The sequence below is a fragment of the Cannabis sativa genome, chromosome 4 (genome assembly GCF_029168945.1).
Source record: "Cannabis sativa cultivar Pink pepper isolate KNU-18-1 chromosome 4, ASM2916894v1, whole genome shotgun sequence".
Classification (NCBI taxonomy): domain Eukaryota; kingdom Viridiplantae; phylum Streptophyta; class Magnoliopsida; order Rosales; family Cannabaceae; genus Cannabis; species Cannabis sativa.
This window is the reverse complement of record NC_083604.1, coordinates 69,492,714-69,500,751: the sequence shown is the minus strand read 5'-3', so window position 1 is coordinate 69,500,751 and position 8,038 is coordinate 69,492,714.

Genomic DNA, 8,038 nt, shown 5'->3' with positions numbered 1-8,038 from the left:
TGCCGCTATAAATAAATCGTATTTACTAATGATCTATAGTATATTAATTAGAAATTCTTGCAAACAAAAAAAATAATAATAAAAAAAAATTAATGTTTTTCGTGCGAATAGATCTAATATTTATTTGAAGAAACACTTAAGACTATATTAAAATTTGGGATAAAATGAATAAGGTTCATTTCAAAACCAATTGGTAATAGAAGAAATAGCTCATTCATCTTAAATATGACAATTTAATTATACACATTAACAATGTGGAACTAATTCTAATAGAGCTTTAATAGGCCCGTTTTAGGGATGTTCATAAAATACACAATTTAATTCAATCTGTAAAGTACGGATATTCACATTTATGCGGATTGGAAAGTTTAAATCCACAATTGTACAGATTGAATATTAATTTACGTATAAAAAGTAATCGATCTAATCTAATCCACACATATTTATATATATATATTAAAAAAATTATATATACAATTAATATTTTAATATAAAAAATAATAATTTAAAAACTTAATCATATGATATAATTAAATAAATTTCAAAACATAGTACACATCTTATTTATAAGAAAAAAATAAGCTAAAACAAAATTAAATATTTTTTTTTATGCATACAACTATTTTTTTTCTTACTTCAAATTTGTTATTTTTTGTTTTATTTATTTTAATTTATTGGATACATAAAATAACAATAATTTATTTTATTTTATTATTAGTTATATTAAAAAAAATTAATAAATATTAAATAAAGTCAATATTAAAAAGTAACCAAATTCACTTGTTTCTTTTTTCTCAAAGTGTGATAAAGAAATTGAAAAGTTGTGTCAAGGCTTCTTATGGGATTTGAAAGATAATAGAACTAAAATTCACTTGACAAATTAGGAAAAGGTGTGCCTTCCGAAAGTTTACGGTGGTCTCGGTTTCAAAGACGGCTCAAAATGAAACAAAGCTTTTCTTGCTAGATTCATATGGGATTTAATGAATAAAAAAGATCTTCTTTGGGTTAAATGGATCAACTCGATATATATCTCAAAGGAAAGGATTTTTGGAACTATAATTTACAGGTGGACTCGAGCTGGTATTGGAGGAAGTTATGCCAAATAAGAAAAGATTTTAGCGAGGTTGACTTATTAATGGCTGCTGGACAAGGAGGAATCTTCAGAGCTAATAAGCTTTATAACTCCTCTTTACGCCAGGTCATGGATCTTACTGCTACAACTGTTTGGAGCAGTCTAAACATCCCTAAATAGGGATTTATATTGTGGCAAACAGTTCATACTAAGCTGCTAACAAGAGATATGTTAGATAGGTTCAACATTCAAGTGAATAATCTGAATTGTGTTGTCTGTGACGCTGAAGCCTAGTCGCACCAACACTTATTTTTTTCATTACAGGCTGTCGGGGTTGGTGCTGGAAGGTATTTTTAGATGGCTAGGATTTTTTGGTTGGTCGTCGAACTTCAACAGGTGGTTCTCTTGGTTGTGCTCTGTCAAGCCGAGCTTTATTGAGAGAGTTTGTGTGTTGTGTTTGCTGCAACTATATACCACATTTGGAGGAATAGAAATAATTGTTTGTTTTCTAACTTCTCTAGCACGATTACTTGTTTAGTGAACAAATTTAAAAAAAGATGTAAAATATAGATTGTATATGCTTAAAGATAGAAAATGATCCAAAGTGGAAGTAAAGTTATTACAAAGATTGATTTGTAACTAATGTTGGTAAGGTTGAGGCTTCTTGTTGTGAGCTGAAGTGCTTGAGTTTGTATTTTGGTTGTTCGATTAATGAAGTTTCTTCTTCTTGATAAAAAAAAAAAGTAACCAAATCTAAAATAATCGATCCAATCCGCACTTTTACGAATTAGATTGGATTAGATCCAAAATATGAAATCCACACTTAGTGCGGATCGGATGTACTATGAGCAAAGTAGTGTGAATTGGATCGGATGAACACTCCTAGTTCGTTTGATACATTGTGTTGTATTGTGTTGTGTTGTATTGTATAGTATTATGTTGGATTGTATATTGTTTTTGTAAGGTACTGTATAATATTATTTTAATATCATACTATAATTGGTATTAACTTGTAACAATAAGTTGTTCTTTACCATAAACTTGATAACCCCGACTACACCCTGTCCAAACCTTGGACTCGAACCTGAGCTCCACCCTTGGATTCCAACCCTAGCTCAGGACTCGGACCCAGACTCTGGCCTCAGACCTAACTCCAGACCCAAATCTTGGACCCTGATCTGACCTCGGTTTCGAACTTGGACCCCGATCTCGCACTTAATACTTAACAGTTAGGTACTTATAGAAGTTACAAAATATCACTTAAGTATTATTACCGTAAAAAATTACTTTAGTATTTATTTGTAACCAAAAATTAAATTTAAATATTTATACTGCAAATTATTTTATAAATTAATACATACAATTTCTTATTCATTAAATTGTATTATATTAATATATATGATTGCAATAATTAATAAATACAAAAGCTATGCAATACTCTAACATGTCCTTAATTTTGAGTAATTCAATTTTAAGTTTGAATTTAAGATATCACTTCATTGTAATATTGATGCTAATTACTTATTATTGTATATATAGCGAGATAGATATAATTTATTTTTATATATAATAATTAGAATTATTAATAAATTTATGATGCAGATATTTACAATTGCTCGATCTAATATAACTCATCATCTAATATAAAGAGAGATAAATATTTATATTCTCATTAATTGTATAATGTTTTTTTTAGAGCATTAATTATATAGACTGATGAGAATTATGGAATTTCATTTCAAAATTAATTGGTGATGAGTAGAGTAGTCCATGTTCTTATATATGGTTCAATATTTTTATATTTAATTCATATAGGACAATATTCTTTAATACGGTTCATTAATAACTTATATATATAGAGAGAGCACACCGAACCAAGAGACAACTCATGCATAACATGTCAGACATTAGAGCATGAATATATACAAAACGAGAGAGAATCCAAGTTTGATTATTAACTTTTTATAGGCACGCTTTCAGAGACATGTTATGTAACTATATATTCTTGTTTTTACACTTACAAAATATGCAATATGCAACATCCAATATATCAAAAACAACAGCAAAAATAATAATAGAAATGAGTAATAAATAAGTGGATTAATAATTAATTCTTGTATATAGGTAGCGATGGATTACACATTAGTAGGTTTTGATGATGATGATGAGTTTGTGGGCTGAATAAAGAACAAGATTCGACTATCTGTTGTGCAGAGGATTAGCCCCACTCGGCACACCTCGCTTGTCATCCACCGCCGGAGCATTACCATTATTCTTATTATTACAAGATGAAGAAGGACCCACTATGTAATTTGACATAATCTTCCCACCACGACCAACTACCCCTGTACTACTCCCTCCATTTCCCAACAATATCATCAACACAGCTACTACAAAAGCCACATGATGATGTGATTGTGAACCCATAGTATATATAATATGTAATTACACTATAGAACAATCGATCGAGCTACGACATATATAGATGGTAGAGAACAGTTCGAAATAGTTATTACATAAACTGATCATGATCACATATGAATTCTTGTACTAAACTACAAAACAACCTGTGTAAATTGGATATATATATATATATACTAAGCTAGGTGTGACTACTAGATCTGTAGACATACATATATTATATAATATATAAAGCACGTGTATATGTTAGAAGGAGCATCTATAGTAGCGTCATATTTTAGTAAATGACAAGTAAATATTTTTGAATAAAATATTCTATTATTGTATTAATTATTACGACCATAAATTTTAATACAATGTGAATTGTAATTATTTGATACATAACAATTATCTGTATTAGCTTGTATTATTTTACAAAGGGTTTGGAGTTGGGGACCCTGACTTAGATTTGGACCCAAATCCTGAATCCCGAACCTCGGACTCGGATCCAGTCCCAGTTCCAAACTCGAGCCCATTCTCGGCCTCGAATCCCAGACCCGGACCTAGACCCGACCCTAGACCTTAGCCCCGGATCCTAACCCACACCGAAACCCTAGACTCGGACGGGGTTAGAGTTGGGATCGAATTTATAGTAAAGATAATATAATTTTACATAAGCTATTAATACTAGTTAATACTAAAATAGTATTATATTAAATAATATTAATAAAATACAATCTACCACAATACTATAGAACACAACACAACGTAAAAAACCAGTTTTTAAGGGCTCGTTTGGTAGGCAGTATTGTATTATATTGTATTATATTAATATTATTTAATACAATACTATGTTAAGTATTGACTTATAGATTGTGTAGGGTTTATATTTTCAAAAACTCAACCCCAACACTGACTACAGGTTGGGTCCGGGTCCGAGTCCAAGTCCAGGGTCTGGGTCTCAGTCTCGGTCTTGGTTCGGGTCAGGGTTCGAGTCTAGGTTTGGGTCCCGGTCTGGGTTCTGAGTCAGGTCTCGGATCTTGGGTCCGGGTTCGGGTCTGGGATCGGGTCCCAAGTTTGGGTCCACGTCCAAGTCCCAGGTCCTAGGTCTAGGTCTGGGTCTTGGGTTCAGGTTGAATTGGAGTTGACTCTAGATCCTTTGCAAATATTATAATACAAGCTAATACGAATCATTTGTTATGTAGTAAATAATACAACTTATATTTTATTAAAAAAATTTGTCGTAATAATTAATATAACACATTTATTTTATCTGAACATAATGTTATTTATTATTTAATGAAATACGTACGACTCTTATTCACCGTACCAAACGAGCCCTAAAATATTAATTTGGTACACCCCCCATTGCTATTAGTTAGAAAAAGTGGTACATAGAGTATAGTGTGGGGTGTGTTGCATATATGTTACTGTGACCTATTTGGATTGTTTTTTTGTTTTTTGTTTTTTAAATAAAACACTGCTTTTTATTTTAAGAAGGGCAGAACTTTCAGAAACCAAGAACAAGGCAAAGAGAGAAGAGGCCAACGTAAGAGATCTTTTGAGTTTTGTGTAATTGTGTCATTTATAATTATAGGTGGGTGTGAACAAATGGGGTAATAATAATTATAAATATAAAATCTATGGGATAAAAATAAAAATATAAAAAGATATAAATAGAATATTAATTTATAGGAGCAAAAAAGTGAAAATAAGTGTGGAATGGGACAAATGACCTCCATAAGCCCCCTTCTCTCTAACTTAGTATTTTTAACAAATTGGTGTCGCATATGATATATTTATATTTATACATACATCATAACATACTGCAAGTGATTGTGTATACAATAGTACTATTATTTTTGAGATTAATTACTAGTTAGACAATGTATAAGAGAATTAAGTTAAAATACTAATAATAATCAAACATGCAACAAATGTTGATCATCGACCAAACTTATATCAACACTTTTTTAAGTAAGAGAAACGTTACTACTCAATAAAGAACGAAATTACACAAGTTTGGCTAGCCACAAGAAGGCACAATCTAACCAATCACCCCTTATACAACCAATCTCAACCAATCTTTATCTGCTTAACTAATTCCTAAAGGTAAAACTGTAAATTATATTAAATACATCATATCTATAATTATCTTTAGAGTATACTCTATAGTCAAACCATCTCTTCCCAAAAAAACTAAGTTCCTCACCTTCCATATGTGGTACACCATGGCCACCAAAGCCATATCATACACTCCTCTTCGAAAGTTACTAGCTTTGCTTCTCGAAATCCACCTCAGCATACTAAAAATGATGGTTTTTGGAACTCTCATTCCTAACCAAAGTTTAATACATCCAAACATATATATTGACAAACAAGAATGAGTGTTGATGATTTTTATCATGAGAGCCACAGATTAAACACTTTTTCCCAATACGCAACCAAGTTATGCAAGCAAAAATGTTGTGTAGGAGACCTCATTCGTTTGATCAGTGAAGATGTCAATAATCTTCCTTTGGACTAAGCTCATTCCATAGGAAATTTTCCAAGATCACTTAACAACTCCTATTCCACATATTAAAATGATGGCGGAACCATCCGAAATTTTCTTAGAAAAGTGATCAACATCCACAATAGTCTATTCAACAACTGCAATAATTGTTTCAACGATGTCCTCTAAAATTTTACTAGCCAAGGTTCAGGCTAAAACAACCACAACAACTTGTACAATAGAAGTAACAACAGCAAATTCCATGAGACAACCTGAAGCTCAATTTAGTGTTCTTAATAATTCATGATTGAGAATTGGTCATCCATTAGAAACTTAAAAAATAAGATTGAGAAAATAGCCACTCTCATGACCAACAGGGCTCAAGCAAATATACCTAACATCACTGAAGTCAATCCTAAATATATAGCAATACCAGACTATCATTTTGAGAAGTGGAAACCAGTATGAGAGGCCCAAAACATATCAGATAATTAAAGACCAGGGCAAGGATCAATAGGTACAGGGCGCAGTGGAATGAAAGCAAGGTGAAGAGAGGGTTACTAAAATCGACCAGAAAAAAAAGTAATGCCTACAGTAATCCCAAAGTTATCAAGGTGGGAATGAATCTATCTCGAGTGGTAAAAGAGGAAATCGTGTACACAGTAAAGAAAAATCAAGATATATTGGCGTGGAGCCATTCAAATATGATTGGGATCAATCCGAACTCCATCTGTCATGCCCTAAATATTGACAAAAATACAACACCAGTTCGCTAAAAGAGGATCACTAGATCCTGTTAGGGCGAAAGCAGTGAAGACTGAAGTCGACAAATTGACTTCTATTAAGTTTCTTCGATAGGCATTTTATTCTATGTGCTTGGCCAATCTGATACTAGTCCCGAAGCCCAACAACATGTGGAGAAAGTGTATAGACTTCATGGATCTGCACAAAGCTTACCCGAAGGTGGATCTGATACTTGTCGCTTTTGCAAAAGATGGTGGATGCCACGTCTGTGTATTAATTATTAAGCTTTATAGATGTGTACTCCGGCTATAATCAAATCAAAATGCACGTGGCAGACTAAGAGCATACAAATTTTCAAACTGAAAAAGGGGTTTACTGCTATGTTGTAATGCCATTTGGACTAAAGAATGCTGGAACAATATATCAAAGATTGGTTAATAAGATGTTCAAAGATGTCTTGGGGAAGAATATGGAGGTACATGTGGATGATATGTTGGTCAAGTCTTCCAGGGAGCACAACAGTGACTTGGAGGAAGCCTTCACCATTATTCAGAAGTACCGAATGAAACTTAATCCGAAAAAGTGCACCTTCGGAGTTTCTTAGGAGAAATTACTGGGTTTCATTATTAACTAGCAAGGAATCGAAGCTAATCTGGAGAAGATCAAGGCATTCCTGGACATGCCTTCCCCCAAGAAACACAAAGACGTCGAAAGCTTAATTGGAAGAATTACAATGCTCAGTAGGTTTGTTTCTAAATCCACTGACAAGAGTGTCCTATTCTTCAACGTCCTGCCCGGAAGCAAAAAGTTCAAGTGAACTGAAGAGTGCGAAAAGGCCTTCTAGAAGCTGAAGGAACATTTGACCAAAGCCCTTATTCTTTCCAAGCCAGTTGAGAGAGATTCGTTATACATGTACTTGGTCGTGTCAGATCACACTATAAGTGTTGCATAAGTGTGAGAAGAAGGGAAGGTCCAACTTCCGGTGTAATACATAAGCAAAAGATTAGTGGGCGCAGAGTCTAGATATCCTATGATAGAGAAATTGTCCTTTTGCTTGCTAATTTTCTTGTGAAAGTTGTGATCCTACTTTCAAGCCCATGACATTAAGGCGTTAATTAACCACCCTCTCCGTCAGGTATTACAAAAACCGGAGTCATTTGGAAGGTTACTAAAATGGGTTGTGGAGCTCAGTCAATTTGACATTCAATATCAGCCTCGAGTTTCCATCAAAGGTCATGCCTTAGCAAATTTCATGGTTAAGTGCACTAGGATGAATGATGATTCGGACGAGCCAGTTCTAGACTACTGTTCTAGAAAGTTTATGTTGA